Raw genomic sequence first — 18,762 nt, 5'->3', positions numbered from 1 at the left:
CCATATAACAATGCAATCCCCAGACCTAGCGTACTCTTAACCCTTGATGATAAGTGCTTATTTTGCCTTTCACCTGTTTCACCCTAATAAACTTTCCCCCTAAAATAAAGAAAAGAAAAGAAAGGAAAAGAACCACCTGGACTTGGCTCTGTCCCCAAGGCTTACACGCCCACCCTGGAAGAAGGGACATCTGCCTTAGTGGCGTTCCAGACTCCACAGGACTCGGTGGCTTCTGTGGCTCTGACAGAGGCAGACGCTGGGAAGGGCCAGGTACAAAGATGCACACAAGTGATATGTTTTTATGGGTGTGACACTTGAAAAAAAAAATGTTACGGGCTGAGCGTGGAGTGAAAGCAACTCCCTGAGAACAGCTGCTCTTAGAAGAACAAAGAACCGTCAGTGTGTGTTTTAGATGTTACCCAGATGAAAATACAACCAGGCGATCCGTCAAATTAATCACCCCATAATCTCAAGACAAATGGGACTCCTAGGGCAGTATTCACTCAGTAATTTAATACCTAAGTTTTTCTGATCAATAACCCATTGGCCTGTTGGAATATTTAAGTCATGCTTAGAGTCTTTCAGGAAGAAAAAAGAAAATCTATTAAGCTCTTAGAAAGCTTGTCTTTAATTTAAAACGTCATTTTCTGTTTAAGTATTGCATTTTGCATTATTACAAACAACCCTGATCTTAATTCTAATAAAGTGTTTATTAATTCTTGATCCAGAAATATGCCATCATGTATTAAGTCTTTAATTTACCCCATCTTTGAGTGCCGATGTAACTATGTGTGTTATCACAGCACACACAACTCCCCATTTTGGGGGGTGGGGTGGGGTGTCACACCATTTCTGTTGTGGTCCAGGTCCGGGGGAACCCTTGGGGGTACAATCAAAAGGCTTCATGTTTTTGTTTTGTTTATCGTGCCCCCCGAGATTATGAACTCTTGAGCGTCCATTTGGGTACGAGGAATCTTTGGGAGGCCTGGAGGGTGGAGAACCCCATAAGGAAGTCAGTGCCCTTTTGAGAAGAGTCAGAAGTAGCCGAGAGAAATAGGTCAGCTCCTGGCTCCATCCTCATTGTCACACGTACTGGAGTGGTACTCTGGCTTCCTATCTATCTATCTATCTATCTATCTATCTATCTATCTATCATCTATCTATCTTGTGAGAGAAACAACAAGAAAGCAGCTGCCTGCAGACCCAGAAAGGGTTTCAGGAGACCCTAACCACACTGGCACCCTGATCTCTCCTCACCCTCCTGAGCTGTGAGAAGCCAACATTCGCCATCTAAGACACACCAGGATATGGCATCTTGTTTTATTTTTGTTGTTGTTTGTTGCCTCAGCAGCTTAAACAAAGACAGCACACCACAGTCCTGGTTCTCGGGGGCCCACACTCAAGTGTGAGGCCCTTCAGGAAAAGGAGCAGGTGGTGCAGAAGAGGAGACCCACCAAGCTGAGCACAGGTACTCAGGGCCCCAGGGAGAGCGCCACCCACCTGCCCTGGAGTCCGGGAAGTGCCCAGTGTGAGTCCTACAGGTTAAAGCCCAGGACACCGCAGCAGAGGAGAGGAGAGGAGAGACCTGCCCAGGGGTCCAGTGTCCTGTCCACACGGAGCATGTTCACATGCATAGGTCAAAGGCTAAGCAAGCTCTAGGCAGCGTTTTACAAATCGTCATAAGAAAATGTATTTAAAGGTCAAGGGGTAGCTCAACTGGTAGTCAAGCACCTGGCTGTGCGTCAGACTGTTTTGAGCCCCAGCACCACTCAAGAGCACCATGGACAGCACCAGGGGAAGCTCCATGGGTGGCGAAGTGGTGACATCTCCACCCCCTTCACTTTCTCTGCCTTAAATAAAGAACATAAAATCATCCTGGGAAATTTAATCAGCATTATTATGAATGTGTGAGGCCCTGGGTTCAGTTCTTGGTGCTAAAAAAAAAAGATACATACATACATGATAGATGATAGGATAGATAGACAGATAAAAGATCAATAAATAGGTGATAAATGATAGATGATTGATATAGGTAGATGATAGATGGTAGACAGAGATAGATGACAGACAGATATAGATGATAGATTATTGACAGATGATAGATATAAAAAGATGATAGACCGGCATAAGGATCCTGGTTCGAACACCGGCTCCCCACCTGCAGGGGAGTCGCTTCACAGGTGGTGAAGCAGGGCTGCAGGTGTCTGTCTTTCTCTCCCCCTCTCTGTCTTCCCCTCCTCTCTCCATTTCTCTCTGTCCTATCCAACAACGACAACAACAATAATAACCACAACAATAAAACAACAAGGGCAACAAAAGGGAATAAATAAATAAAATATTAAATAATAATAATAATAAATAAAAAGATGATAGATGATAGATAGGTGATAGATGATAGATTATTGACAGATGATAAATATAAATAGATGATAGACGATAGACAGGTAGATAGATAGGTGATAGATGATAGATTATTGACAGATGATAGATACAGACAGACAGGCAGGCAGGCAGGCAGGCAGAGTTAATGTTGTCATGGTAAACATCTGGTGTAGTGAGCGAAGGCACGTGCTATTGTGGAATTCTCTGCGGCCTACTGGGAGCTGGGCTGGGAGGGCCAAGTTGCAAAGAACCCCCTTTGGAGCCACCAGGCAGAAGCGTGTGTTCTGTCCAAGGTGCCATCCATGTCCACCGCCACTGGTGTGCTGCTGTGGTCTCCCACATGGACTGCAGCAGGGATGCCAATCCCCCTCCTCCGGAAGCTCTGGAAGTTTTTGCCCTTCCTACTACATCAGCCTCTGCTAATGCTGAGTCTGGAAACGGGAGGAAAGGCTTCATCCTCTGGGAGTCTTCCCCGTGTTAACAGCTGGGTCTTCATGGGCAATGTGGAGGAACATTCTAGAAGTCCTCACACAGGTCACACGTGTGTGCCCAATGGGGAAAGGAGGTGTGACACATCTGGCATCTCTTTTCAAGGTCATTTTGAAAGATGTTTATGGACTCCAGGGCAGGACAGTAAGAGATAGTGACGGCTCTCCGTGTGCTGTGTTGGCGGTGGTCCAGGCAGTGGGGGGTGGAGGCATCTTCGTGGGGGGGGGTCCCCTGGAGATGTGGTGAGCATCAGAGTCCAGGCTGTGCACAGGTCCTGAACACTTTCTGGGTGCCAAGTGGGGAGCTAAGTGCATCTACCCATCACCTCACTCCGTCGCCACAACAGACACTCGAGGAAAACAGAAAGGCCATTTTACAGATGGGAAAACTGAGGTTCTCCACAGAAAGGGAAGTGAATCTGGGGAACAGTGGAGGAAGCCTGGAATTTTTTTTTTCCTTCTCAGAGAGAAAGAGGGGAAAAAGGAAGGACACTCGGAAGTAGTAACAGGTGTAGATGTGACTTAGAAAGGAAGATAAGGCAGGGCCATAGAAAAATATAGATAGTTCTAGAAATAATAGTCAACCCATATCTGTGACCTTGGGAGAACTACTGCAGTTTCCAATGGAGAGAATGGGACACAGAACTCTGGTGGTGGGAATGGTGTGGAGTTATACCCCTGTTATCTTATAATTTTTCAAATCAATATTAAATCAATAATAAAAATGCAAAAAAGGAGGAGGAGGAGGAGGAGAAGGAGGAAGAAGAGGAGAAGGAAGAAGAGGAAGAAGAAGAAGAGGAGGAACAAACTGAGGTTCTGAAAGTCTTGAGAGCTCCCCAAGCCCACAATGCTCCCACCACGAGTTCTACTCCATCTCTCCACCTGGTCCCTCTGGCCTCTGGATGGGTTGGGGGGGGGGGGGGCAGGGCAGAATCCGTCAGAAGTTTGTATGTTCCAAAAACAGGTCCAAGGAAGGCAAGTCAGAGGGGACCAGCTCCACCAGGCAGAGAGAAGCGCTGAGTGTGGATAGCTGAGGAGCGGGTCCCGTCTGCAGGAGGCAGGACACATTCTGAGAAAACATTTGTCATGGGGGGAAACAACAAACCCAGGGGTGTGCCAAACCCATTCCTTCATCTTTCTGGGAGAAATGGAAACGGCTCTCAACGACCCAACAAATGAGTTCATTTCATGTCAGAACGCAGGCTGGGGGAGACAGAGAGTGCTGGGAGGTGAGAGAAAAATCAGTGTAATTACGTCTTTTTCTTTTCCTCCCGACTCGCACATTGCTTTGTTCATTATGAAATAATGAAGCATTATTTAATCCCATTATGAAATAAATGAGACCAAGTAAATAGCACATCTGCACTCACGCAGTGCCAGAGTTGGGAAATGTTTATCCCACCGACATTTAAAAATAGCAGCTCGGGTTTTCCTCATAATGAAATCGGAGGTATTTCTCATCGCTGAAGTCCAGACGGTAAGAAATTCGCAAGGGCCTCGGGAACCTCCAGATAGGTCTTCTTCTAGAAGCTCAGGGTTGGGGATGGAGACAATCTTCTCCACAGCAGAAGGCAGCCTGCTGGCAGCGATGGGGCTGGGACCAGCAGACAGAAGCAGGGAAGGAAAAGAGTGTGGGGACAGAGGCCTCGCCCTGTGAAACCCGTCTCTGCAGGCGCACCTGCCCTCTGCTGGTTCTCCTCTGTATGAGCGTCCACACTGCAGCTGAAGGCTGCTGGAGACAAGCTGAGGCCAGAAGAGAGGCAGCAGGTAGCACACACACTTTCCCGGGAGTGAGGCCCTGGGTTTGAGCCCCTGTACCACATAGAAGAACCATGCACAAACTTCGAGACATACAATTGATTTTCCCCCTCTCATATTAATTAACTAGTGATTTATATGACTACATTTTACTAGGAGTGTACATAAACACCATTCCCACCACCAAAAGGACTGTGACCCATCCCTCCCACCCACTCCCACCCCCCACTGGCCCAGGAAGCTGCATGTCTACCCCTCACCACTGGGTTATTACTTTGGTGCCCTACATACAATTTGGTCAGGTCCTGCTTTTAGTTTCCCTTTCAGATCTTCCTACTTAACTTCTATTGATGAGTGGGGTCATCCCATACTCATCTTTATCTTTCTGACTTAGCTCACTTAACATAATTCCTTCTAGCTCTGTCCAAGATGGGTCAGAGAAGGTGGGTTCATTGTTCTTGATAGCTGCATAGTATTCCATTGTGTATATATACCACAGCTTTCTCAGCCACTCATCTGTTGTTGGGCATCTGGGTTGTTTCCAGCTTTCAGCTATTATGAATTGTGCTGCTATGAACATAGGGGTACATACCTCTTTTTGGTTGGGTGTTATGGAGTCCTTGGGGTATAACCTCAGGAGAGGAATTACTGGATCATATGGAAGGTCCATGTGTAGCCTTGTGAGAGTTTTCCAGACTGCTCTCCACAGAGGCTGGACCAATTTACATTCCCACCAGCAATGCAAAAGGGTTCCTCTGTCCCCACAGCCTCTCCAGCATTTGTTGCTGCTGTCCTTTTTGATGTATGACATTCTTACAGGAGTGAGGTGGTATCTTAGTGTTGTCTTAATTTGCAGTGTATGTGATATGCGAACTCTCTCAAAAGCCTAGACCAAGTAGATCAGAAGCATCCAATAGCACAGCTATATAGAAGATACTAGATACTGTACAGCAAACCCTAACAAAAGGACTTTTCAAAGTTAAGCCAATTACCAAATAATGTGATGATAACATTAACTATCCATTGTCTTTTTGAACCCTAAGACAGCAGGAACCTCACATCCCCACTATAGAGCCTCTACTCCCCCCAGTTCAGGAACCTTTAGATGGGCCCACTTTCCTGTATGCCTCTCCCAATCCATATCAAATAATATTGCATCTGCCGATCGCAACCTAATCAACACAATGATTGCCACCTCAACATGCTTCACCTCAGACTGTGTCCAGAGACTTCAGGTGTGGAATGACAACCCTTCAGCTTCATTACTCAGGTGAGACCTTTCCTTTCATAGTATTCTCTAATTCCATCCCAGGTGGTTCACTTTCTAACAAAGTCCCAAAACCTAGATATAGACCAGTTTCTGTGAGAGAGAGCATATGTTCACACCATAAACTACTGCAATATACATACCTGAAAGCAGAAGCACACTAGAGTTTGCAGTGAGTACCCCCCTAACACTTCCTCTCCACTATTCCAAGCTTTGGGTCCATGATTGCTCAACAAATTGTTTGGCTTTGTATGTTAACTCTCTTTTCAGCCACCAGGTTCCAGATGCCATCAGGATGCCGGCCAGGCTTCCCTGGATTGAAGACCCCACCAATGTGTCCTGGAGCTCCACTTCCCCAGAGACCCTCCCTACTAGGGAAAGAGAGAGGCAGACTGGGAGTATGGACTGACCAGTCAATGTCCATGTTCAGCGGGGAAGCAATTACAGAAGCCGGACCTTCCACCTTCTGCATCCCACAATGACCCTGGGTCCATGCTCCCAGAGGGATAGAGAATGGGAAAGCTATCAGGGGAGGGGGTGGGATATGGAGATTGGGTGGTGGGAATTGTGTGGAGTTGTACCCCTCCTACCCTATGGTTTTGTTAATTTATCCTTTCTTAAATAAAATATAATAATAAAATAAAATAAAAAATGAAAAAAAAAACATAATTCCTTCTAGCTCTGTCCAAGATGGGTCAGAGAAGGTGGGTTCATTGTTCTTAATAGCTGTGTAGTATTCCATTGTAGAGGGTGGGCAGGGCTGTGGGCTCTATCCTCCCCCCCCCCTTTAGGGACACAGAATTAAAACCTTGGCCTGAGAGGTTACTCAGTGATATCACAGGCGCCCGCAGCCCTCAGTTCATGCCCCAGTAGTGCATATAAAGGGAGTGTGGTCTAGGGAAATACAGTTTGGCTGGTAGAACACAGGACTTAAAATATTGAGTGTTTGAGTTTGATCTCTCCCTAGCAAATGCTGCACATATCAGAGTGGTGCTCTGCGCTCTCTCTCTCTCTCTCTCTCTCTCTCCCTCTCTCTCTCTCTTTCTCTCTCTCTCTCTCTCTCTCTCTCTCTTTCTCTCTCTCTCTCTCTCTCTCTCTCTCCTTTCTCTCTGTCTAAATTATATATAAATCTCATATGAAATGAAACAAATCTTTGTTTACAAAGAGGGCTACCCCAATTTAAAGGCACCTTGATAGGGGCCAGGTGGGAGCGCACCTGCTTAAAGGCACGTGTCACCATGCACAAGGACCTAGGTTCAAGCCCCTGGTCCCAACCTACAGGAAGAAAGCTTCAAAATGGTGAAGCAGGGCTGCAACTATGTTTCTCTGTGTCTCCTCTCTCTCCCTCCCTCCCTCTGACTTCTTTCTAGTCTATCAAATAAAATAAAGACGTTTTTGAAGCACCTTGAGGCTTCTCATTTCAGTCGCTCTGTGAACAGGGACTTGGGCAGGAAAGGGGGTCAGTGATGCCTCTGGCCCCTATGCAGGTTTCAAGGCTCTGCTGGAGGTGTGGCAGGCAAGTTCCTTTGGGTGGAGGGGTCAGCCTGGGGGGGCTCAGTTTCCTCTGTTTGGGATTCTTTACCGAGGCTGTTGGGGGCTTCTTCAGAGCCGGCAGTGTGACTCCTTTACAAAGGTGAGCATCAAGACAGATACAGAGACAGAAACAGAGGCAGAGACAGGCAGACTCGCCCCAGCTTGTGGAGCTAACCTTGGAAGTCAGGCATGATCTCTGCCCCATTCTCTGTTGATCCCAGAAGCAGCCCTGGCTCCTAGGCGGGGGACAGAAAGAGGGCAAGTTCCTGGGGAGGCCCAGATTTTCAGATTGAAAAACCCACCTCTCCTGGATCTGCTCAGTGCCGGGGCACCTCCAAGCTCAGGCCTGCCTCCAGCAGTCAGTCACCTTCCCCGCCCCCCCCCCCCCATCTCCGCCTTCCTCCTCCCTGGAGCATCTCCGAGAACATGGCAGAGGGAGAGGCCCACCCCCAAAGAATTGAATCCCAGAGAAGAGCCAGAACCTGCTGGCGTTCAGCTCCAAGGAGGCAAAAGGGCACAAAGCTGGGCAGGGTGGGAACAGGGTGCTGCTCTCACCTCTCCCCTCTGTCATGTCTCTTCCCTCCTCCGTCCTCCCTCCTCCACCTGCACTGTGAAACAATTCCATCAAAGACTGCTGGGAGAAATACAAATGACTAATAAACATTCTCCAAAGCAGCTTGATTGCACCAGTCACCCTGGAAACCAACACCAAAGCAACAATCAGAGGCCCAGAACAGAAGGAGGCTCTGGGGCAGGGAGGGTGTGGCCAGGAGGCTGTTGCAGCGAGGGAGAGCTCTGTCCCCTGGAACTCAGCCTCTGCCTGGGCTCATCAGAGCCCACCTCAAGCCGTAACTCAGAATTATTTTCTAAGATTTTCATTAATTCATTCACAAGAGAGAGAAAGACCCAGAGCATCACTCCAGCACCAGGGTACCAGGGATAAAACTCAAGGCTTCCTGGGAGTCGGGCGGTAGAGCAGTGGGTTAAGCGCAGGTGGCACAAAGTGCAATGACCAGAGTAAGGATCCCGGTTCGAACCACCAGCTCCCCACCTGCAGGGGAGTCACTTCACAGGCAGTGAAGCAGGTCTGCAGGTGTCTGTCTTTCTCTGCCCTCTCTCTGTCTTCCCCTCCTCTCTTCATTTCTCTCTGTCTTATCCAACAATGACAACATCCATAACAAAAACAACAATAACTACAACAATAAAGCAACATGGGCAATAAAAGGGAATAAATATATTTTTTAAATATTTTAAATAGGCTTCCCACAAGTGAGTCTTCCATGATCCCACCTCACCTTACAGTTTCCAGGTCCATGATTTTTCTTATAAAATATGGATAGTTTGGGTTTAACAAAAAATGGAGGGGGGTGGCCAAATGACCATGGATATAGTCTAGAGGTGGTGCCCCCTGAGGTCCCAGATGACCTGGGTATAATCCCTGGCACCAGTGTGCACCAGAGCTGAGCAATGCTCTTCTGCTCTCTCTCTCTCTCCTCTCTCTCTCTCTCTCTCTCTCTCTCTCTCTCTCTCTCTCTCTCTCTTTGCACTAGTGATTAGCACAGCAAACACTGCAACTGTGAAGCTATCTCAGAGGACACATTTGTAGCTGGCAGCTCCAGCGTGGCCATGAATGAAGAGACAGTAAGGCAGAAACCTCACCCCTGACCCAGAACACTCTGTCAGGTCACCAGAAGGGAGAAGAGCCAGGGTGGGGCTGGGGCCATGGGCATCCTGGCAGGGTGGTCTCGAGCCTGGACTATGAACAGCAGGTTGGTGGGGGATTTTCAGTGCAGCTGCTCCTCACAGACTAGGCGGGGCGGGGTGTCAGGTAGAGAAAGGGTAGTAGGATGTCTCAAGGCCCAGCAGCGTCCAGGACCACCACAGGTACCCAGCACCCTGTCTGGTGACACAGGGTGTGGTAGCAGGAGGAGGCTGGCTCTGCAGGGTGACGCATGGTGTGTGGGCTTGACCTAGTGATGGAGCCTTGGGTCCTGTACCAGAGCCTGGTCCATCCCCCCCATGCAACATTTGAGGAAGGAAAAAAAAAATCAGTAAGTGAAGGGAGCAAATAATTAGAGGATTATACACACACACACACACACACACACACACACACACACACACACACAAGCTCTGGTGATGCCAGGGATTAAACCTGGGACCTCTGACATTGAACTCCTGTGTACTGCTGCTATGTGCTGCCTGGCCAAGAGGCCACTTTCTTTCCTTTTTTTTTTTTTTTTGGCACTATGAATCCACTGCTCCTGGCGGCCATGTTTCCATTTTATTGGATAGGACTGAGAGAAACGAGAAAGGAGGGGGAGGTGGGGGGGGGGAGAAAGACACCTGCAGACTTGCTTCACCATCTGTGAAGTGTCCCCACTGCAGGTGGGAAGCCAAGGCCTTGAACCTGATCCTTGCGTGAATCCTTGCGCTTAAGACTATGTGCTCGTAACAAAGTGTGCCACTACTACCCGACCCCTCCTTTCTTTGTTTGTTTGTTTCTTTCTTCCTTCCTTCCTTCCTTCCTTCCTTCCTCCCTCCCTCCCTTCCTTTCTTTCCTTTTTTATTTGACATAACAGAGAGAAATTAAAAGTGGAGGTAGAATTAGAGAGGGAGAGAGACAGACACCAGCAGCCCTGCTTCACCACTTGTGAAGCTTTCCCCCTGAAGATGGAGACTGAGGACTTGAACCTGGGTCCTTGTACATGAAAACATGTGCACTCTACCAGAGGCACAGCTGCCAAGATCCAGAGCCACTGGTTATTGATTTATATTTTTAGAGCTTTATTTATTAACAAGAAAAAGAGAGAAGCAGAGCATCACATTAGTTTATGCAGTGCCAGGGATCAGACTCAGTATTTCACACTCAAAATTCCCCAGTCACTTGGGGGATTTTTTTTTTCTTGATTTTCTGAGATCAAGAGACATAGATCAGAGCACCACTCAATTCTGACATGCCACAGATCTTAGAATCGAACCAGACTCTCAGGCATTCAAGCTCTGTGGTCTAATGGGCTGAGCTGGAGTTACTCTTTCTTAATGGTGGTAATTCTAGACACCTGTAAGTCTCATCCAGCTAAAAGTTAAAAAGTCCAGTCCTCTCCCTAACAAAGCCACAGAACCTATATATAGACCAGGGCCCATGAGGTAGAACACATGTGCGCATGTGTCCATAAATTAAGGGAAAATATATCCCTTAATGGAAACGTGCACAATAGTCTGCAGTGACTCAGTAACTGCTACAAGCAAATACAAAAACCTAAAAAAAAGAAACTTTGTATTAGGTACCATAAAGTACTTAATCAAATAGTTTCTACTTAGACCTAGATACCTCCTCACCTACTTCCGGTTTCACTTGCCTCAGTCACTCCAAGGCTAACTTTGTCAGACAAGGTAAGGACTCCAGAAGCTGGGTGGGGCGAGAGGCCAGCAGACTTTAATGATGACTCTTCTTACGATACTGCTGTACCCGGTTGGCTAGGATCTTGGTCAATATTTCAGCATCTATGCTCATCAGAGATGTCGGTCTGTAAGTTTCCTTTTTTTGTTTTTTTGTTGTGTCCCTGTCTGCTTTGGTATCAGGGTGATGTTGGCTTCATAGAAGGGGGAAGGGAGTGTTCCTGTTTCTTCGATCTTGTGGAAGAGTTTCAAAAGTATAGGTGTTAACTATTTCCTGAAGGTTTTGTAGAATTCATTTGTAAAGCCATCTGGTCCAGGCCTTTTGCTGTTGGGAAGACTTTTAGTAACTGTTTCGATGTAATGATGGCTCTTTTGGCCACTACCAGGCCACCCCATCATCCAGGGTTTATCATGCTGGGACTACCACACAGACATGATGGGCCTAGACCTCTAACAAATCCCTCTCTCCAATGTCACTGGTCATCTCCTTCAGAAACACTATTGGACAGTCTTGTGATCCTCTATAAGACCTTGCCCTCAACGTGGATCAACAATGGTAGGGACTGTTCCATTCTACGGAGGGTAGTTGAATCAAAATACTCTACCACTCGAGGAAGATGGGTCCTGCAATGAATGCAGAATAGAATGTTCCGAGCTATAACCACAGAGTGTGAGCACAGACCCACAGGGATGCAGAGGTCACACAGGCTCCTGTGCTGAATATGGGCCCCAGATCAAATGGATGGGGTTTACAGTTAATAAAACGTATGTACTTTCCCCATATTTGGGAGCTACTCTCTTCCCTGATCCATCTTTCTAGTCCTATTCCCAACTCTGACACCATCTCCCCAGACAATACCTTTAGCCCACCTGTATATTAGCTGTCTGGCTCAGGCAAAAACTAGTAAAGTCAGGGGCCCCTTGGAATATATGTAAAATAGACCTACTAGCCTTTTCCAAAACGGAGACCCCAAATCTCACCTGCTCTATTCTTACCTTTAGATTCCTGATGACTAAACGATTTGTTCTGCTTTATATCTTAATGCTTTTTCAGCCACCAGGTACCAGATGCTACCATGACATTAACCTGACTTCCCTGGGCAGACGACCTCACCAATATGTCCTGGAACCTCCCCTCCCCAGGTCCCTGCCCCACTAGGGAAAAACAGAAACAGGCCGGAAGCATGGATCAACCTGCCAACACCCAAGCGTTATTAAATTTTAAAAATGTAAAAAAACAAATAAAAGGAAGAAGAAGTGTAGCCCTGGGGGCCAGGCAGTGGTACACCCACTAGAGTGCACAGGTCACCATGCACAAGGACAGAGGTTCAAGCCCCCAGCCCCACTGGCAGAGAAGAAAGCTGTCTGAGTGAGGAGCAGGGCAGCAGGTGTCTGTCTCTGTTCTCTAGTCCCATCTGCTCTCCATTTCTCTCTTTCTCTATAAAAATAGGTAAAAACATTTTTAAAAAAAGAATGAAAGAGAAGAAACACAGTCTTATAGTACTGTACAATTTCTTGGGTTTTTACTACTTTACTTAATATTGGAATCCCCAAATAATGCTCTTTGCTCTGAGAAATAGCGTCTACTAAGCTATTAAGTCATTGACTCGTCACTGTAAAAAATTAAATAAATAATTTGTTTGTGGGGGGCTCAGGCAGTGGTGCGCCAGGTTAAACACACATAGTATGAAGCGCAAAGGATCCCGGTTCGAGCCCCTGGCTCCCCACCTGCAGGGGAGTCGCTTCCCAGGCGGTGAAGCCGGTCTGCAGGTGTCTGTCTTTCTCTCCCCCTCTCTGTCTTCCCCTGCTCTCTCCATTTCTCTCTGTCCTATCCAAAAAAACCAAAAACTTTGCCACAGGAGCAGTGGATTCAGACATAGTGCAGGCACCGAGGCCCAGCAATAACCCTAGAGGCAAAAAAAAAAGTAGCAGGAAACAGAGTGGGCCCCCCCATAGGCCCCCCATAGGCCCCCCATCCTGCCCCATGACAAAGGTCTGATTACTGGTCTAGGAGCCTTGCCCCAGCAGAAGCCATCAACACAGCCCACTTTGTATCCGCCTGCTTCCACTTAGTGTCTCTGATTCCTTTTTACAAGCAGTGAGTTCTGAGTCCAGGTGCTACACTGCTCTCACACACACACACACACACACACACACACACACACACACACACACACAAAGGCTTTTGTGGGAGGAGGGGGAGTGTGCTCTGAGCCCCGTGGACTTCAGAGAATCAGGAAATTAAATTTTGTGTTTACTGGCTCCCGGACGCGCCCAGAACAAGGGTTCTACCTCGCTGGCTGTTTAGCACATGACCTTGAACAAAGACCTGGTAAGAGCAATTAGGGGCGTGGGCTATCCCCAATGCCTTCAGCTGCCCTCGGAGACCCAACCCACCCCTGCTTCGTGGGGTTTGGGTTTCTCTAGTTCCAAATTAAGACTTTCTATGGGGCTGAGGGTAGATAGCATAATGGTTATGCAAACAGACTCTCATGCCTGAGGCTCCAAAGTCCCAAGTTCAAACCCCCACACCACCATAACCCAGAGCTGAACAGTGCTCTGGTAATAAAATAATAATAATAACAATAATAAAATAATTGATCTAGCAGACCAAAGCGTTCCCCCCAAATAAATAAATAAAGGCTTTCTATGGGGATGGGGGTGTGGAGAGTGGGTTTGTTGTTGTTGTTGTTGAGTTATTTTTGTTTGTTTTGGTTTCAGTTGGTTTGTGGGGTTCTAATGATTACAAGCAACCACCTGATGTCCAGAGCGTCAGTTATGGGAACTGATGGAGTTTATGACTCCGAAGGTGCTTTCTGGAGGGGCTAGGTGAATGCACCTGTTACCACCCACAAGGACCCAAGTTTGAGCCCCCCCCCCAAAGCCACTCCTGACCGGCAGGGAGGGGAACTTCCAAAACGGTGAAGCAGGTCTGCGGGTGTCTCTCTCCCTCTCTCTCTCTCTCTCTCTCTCTCTCTATTCCTCCTCTCTCCATTTCTCTCGGTACTATCCAATAAAATTAAATAAATAGAAAAATCGGCTGCCAGGAGCAGTGGAATCATCACGCAGGCACCAAGCCTCAGTGATAACCCCTGTGGCAACAAGAATAAATAAACAGATAAATACAGAAATGGCATTTTCTGAGCCAGATTCCTCAGTGTGGCCCTTGAGTGCAAAGGGGCATCACTCCTGTGGGTGGTGCCGCCACCACTCGGTCTGCGGAAGGCTCACCACGCACAGGCTTTTCTGCCAAGCAGGGCGGGGTCTCACACCCCACGCCCACCCCTGGCCTTGAGCAGAGTTCCAGGGGGAGGCTGTGTGGGCTCTGAACCCGTGTCCTGAAATGTGTCTGTTGCTGGAATCCTGACCTCCTCTCTGGGATCACAGCTCCTAATAAACACACACTGGAGGGAGGGAGGGAAGCGCTCTTCTGATGGGGGAACGCCTTTGCACAAACGTGACCTCTTGCAAGAACCCAGATTGATTTACCTGAGGCCATTTCTGGAATGGAAAACGTGTCGTGTTTAAAACAAACAAAAAGAGTTGGGAATCGACTCAGAGCCTCACACCCGGGTTTGAAAAGCCAACTGTTTTTCTTGGTACCATCAGAGAGAAAACACAGCCATGGTGAGAGGGAGGAAGGGGAGCCCCGGGAGCCCAAATGCAGCCAGGAAGGGAGGTGTGGCAGGCCTGGGACACACCCCACACCTGGTGAGGAAGGGAGGCATCCTACCCTGGGGGCCAGGTGGGCAGCAGCATGAGGACTTGGGGTCACGGTCAGACCCACCACCCACCTCGCTCTCAATGTGCCTCAGGCCCTAATTCAGATTCTTTACTTTTTTCAAATGTGACTGTTTTTGCTTCTGTCGGAAGGAGCCTAAGGCTCAGGAACGCCAGCCCCCAGAGTTGGGAGTCACTAGTTCAGGGGACGTGAGTGTAGCCAGCAGCTTTTGCTGGGGGCGAGGGGGTGGGTTTGGCATGGCCCCCTACACAGGCCCAAATTTGACTGCACACAAGAGGCAGAGATTGAGGTCGTCTGGGAGGTGGCACAGTGGATAAAGCATTAGACTCTCAAGTATGAGGTCCTAAATTCAATCCCCAGCAGGGCATATACCAATTTTCTCTCTCCTCCTACCTTTCTGATGAATAAATAATTTAAAAAACACTTAAAAAGTAAGAGGATGCCAGGATAGCCTGAGGGCTAGCGTCGCAGGAGAGAGACACTGGAACTCTCAGAGCTGGAGCCAGAAGGCAATTGCAAGTGAGTTTAATCAGAAGAGCAGCTGTATTTATACTGGCCAAGTAGGGTGGAAACAGGATGTGACATAGAGAGGGTGGAGCGAAAAGAGAGTTCGAACCAGTGGGGATTAAACCAATGCCCTGCAGGCAGGGCGGTTCCTAGGTAACTGGTTATGTAAATAGCCGGCAGAGTTAAGCAGGGGAAGCTGGCGTACTGCCCAACAGGAGGAGGAGGAGGACAAGGAAGGAGGAGGAGGAGGAGGAGGACGAACAGAAGAGAAGGAGCTTGAAGATTTTTCTCTCATCCTTGTGTCCAGTGGGGAAGGCATAGCTATGACATTCATCAATACCTTATCTTAATCCGATTATAATTATGATCTTTCCAAGGCTTGGTGGCCTGAGCCACGCTCAGGCTGCATTTTGAGGGGGAGAGTGAGGCTGTGTCCAGGGGCGGCGAGCCTGTCACCTAGAGAGATGACAGCAAAGGTGTGTGCGGCTGCTCACCCCTGAACCCCAACACCCAGAGCAGGGGCTTGACAAATACCCACTAGAGCCAGGAGGTGGTGCACCTGATTAAGCACACACACACACACACACACACACACACACACACACACACACACACACACACACTTCAGTGTACAAGGACCTGGGTTCAAGCCCCTGGTCCCACTTACAGGGGAAAAGCTTCGTAAGTGGTAAAGCAGTGCTACAGGTGTCTCTTTCTCTATCTCCCTCTCTGCTCTCAATTTCTCTGTCTCTATCCAATAATAGATTAATTAATTAATTAATTAATTAATTAATTAATAATAGAATGGAAGTTGGTTTGACTTAATGGCTTCCAACCTCTGCTTCCAGGGTCCTTCTGCACTGCAGTCAGATCCAGAAACTGGTGTGACAGGGTAGCTTCAGAGTCAAGGTTTTCAGCAAACAAACCTGCCTTAGCCAGAGTCACATGATGGAGTAAAGACAACGAACTCTCATCCCTGGGCTCCTGCAGACCCAAGGCCTTCCCTCAAAGCTTTCAGATGAGGGGGGAGAACAGGAGACAGAGCAGCTATAGAGCACAGGACTTGTATGTAGCAGGCCCCGGGCTCAGTTCCCCGGCACCACCATCAAAAACCGGAGTGGAGAGTCACTCTGGGCAAGAATGACACTCAGGTGTCATCAGACATGGGTTCGTGGAGGGGGAGCATGGATTCGGCCCCTGGCTCACACAGACCTTTCCTGAGCTTCTCCTGAGACCCAGATGGTGCTGTGGAGAAGGGCCAACTGCTCAAATCTCACCTCCTATATTCTTAGCTGTAGGTTCCTGATTATTAAACAATTTGTCCTGCTTTATATCTTACCGCCTTTTAGCCACCAAGTTGCAGATGCTACTATGATTCCATCCTGACTTCCCTGGGCAGATGGCCTCACCAATATGTCCTGGAACCTTCTCTCCCCAGAGCCCTGCACCACTAGGGGAAGATAAAAACAGGCTGGGGGTGAAGGGAGGCTGGACAACATACTCTGTGCTTCACCTGAGGAAGATGGGCAGCTTGGAACGTTCCTACTCATGACCACAGAATGTGAGCTCAGATCCACAGGGATGCAGAGGTCACACAGGCTCCTAAACTGAATATGGGCCCCAGATCACATCAAATTGATGGGGTTTACAGTCAACAATGTTTATACCCCTTTCCCATATTAGGGAGCTACTCTCTTCCCTGATCCAGCTTTCTGGTCCATTTTCCAGCCATGGCATCATTTCCCCAGATAATAACTTGAATCCACCTGCATATCAGATTTCAGGCTCAGGGGGGGAAAAAATTAGTATAGCCACAGGCCCTTTGGAATATAACTAAAATATGCCTACTAGCTATCTATAGAACGGAGACCCCCTCCAACTCTTCATCTGCACTATTCCAGCCTTTAGGTCCATGATTGCTCAGCAATTTGTTTGGTTTTTTATGTTAACTCTCTTTTCAATCACCAGGTTCCAGATGCTACTGTGATGCCAACCAGACTTCCCTGGACAGACAACCCCACCAATGTGTCCTGGAGCCCTGCTTCCCCAGACCCCTTCCCCACTAGGGAAAGAGAGAGAAGCTGGGAGTATGGATCGACTTGTCAACGCCCATGTTCAGCGGGGAAACAATTACAGAAACCAGACCTTCCACCTTCTGCATCCCACAATGACCCTGGGTCCATGCTCCCAGAAGGATAGAGAATAGGAAAGCTGTCAGGGGAGGGGATGGGATATGGAGATTGGGTGGTGGGAATTGTGTGGAGTTGTACCCCACTTATCCTATGGTTTAGTCAATGTTTGTTATAAATTTAAAAATTAAAAAAAAACAAGCTGGGAGTGTGGATCCACCTGCCAATGCCCATCTCCAGCAGAGAAACAATTACAGAAGCCAGAACTCCCACTTTCTTGACCCCAAAAAGATATTTTTATTTTTAAGATATTTTTTTATTTCTTTATTGGGGGGTTATTAATTTACAGTTGGCAGTAAAGTACAGTAGCTTGTACATGCGTAACATTTCCACATAACAGTACAACCTCCTCTTGGTCCTCCTCTGCCATCGTGTTCCAGGACCTGAACCCTACCCCCCACCCCAGCATCTTTTACTTTGGTGCAGTACGTCAATGAAAAAGAATTTTGGTCCATACTCCCAGAGGGATAAGGAATAGGGAAGCTAGGGGGCCAGGTGGTAGCGCAGCGGGTTAAGCGCAGGTGGCACAAAGCGCAAGGACCAGCATAAGGATCCTGACTCAAGCCCCCGGCTCCCCACCTGCAGGGGAGTCGCTTCACAGGCGGTGAAGCAGGTCTGCAGGTATCTGTCTTTCTCTCCCCCATCTTCCCCTCCTCTCTCCATTTCTCTCTGTCCTAGCCAACAACGACAAGATCAATAACAACAACAATTACTACAGTAAAGCAACAAAGGCAACAAAAGGGGGAAAAAAGAACTGATTTTAAAAAATAAAAGTTCTTTAAAAATAAATAAATGAATACAATAGTTGCTGCATGCACGACGTTTCTGCATTTTTCTTTAGAAGTGAGCCTTTGCTTTTCTCTTTAAGACTCAGTCCTTGCCGGCCTCATCAGTAGAGGAAAGTTCTGGAAGGAAGTCTGATGATCTCAAAGAAAGGACTATCTTGGGTCCAAGTGGTGGTACACCTGATTGAATGCACATGTTACCCTACACAAAGACCTGGGTTCAAGTCCCCCAGTCCCCACCTGTAGGGGGAAAGCCTTACGAGTGCTGAAGCAGGTCTGCAGGTGTCTCTCTGTCTCTCCCCTTCTCTACCGCCCCCTTCCCCTCAATTTCTAGCTGTCTCTTTCCAATAAATAAGTAAATATAATTTTTAAAAAATTAAGGGGGCTGGGAACCAGGTTAAATGCACATGGCACAAAGCGCAAGGACTGGCATAAGGATCCTGGTTAAAGCCCCCGGCTCCCCACCTGCAGGGGGGTCACTTCATAAGCAGTGAGGCAGGTCTGCAGGTGTCTGTCTTTCTCTCCCCTGTCTGTCTTCCCCTCCTCTCTCGATTTCTCTCTGTTCCATCCAACAATGACATAATAACAACAATAATACAATAATAGCAACAACAACAGTGATAAACAACAAGGGCAACAAAAAGGAAAAAATAGCCTCCAGGAGCAGTGGATTTGTAGTGCAGGCACCGAGCCCCAGCAATAACCCTGG

The sequence above is a fragment of the Erinaceus europaeus genome, chromosome 14, assembly GCF_950295315.1.
Source record: "Erinaceus europaeus chromosome 14, mEriEur2.1, whole genome shotgun sequence".
Lineage (NCBI taxonomy): Eukaryota > Metazoa > Chordata > Mammalia > Eulipotyphla > Erinaceidae > Erinaceus > Erinaceus europaeus.
This window is presented reverse-complemented; position numbering follows the sequence as displayed.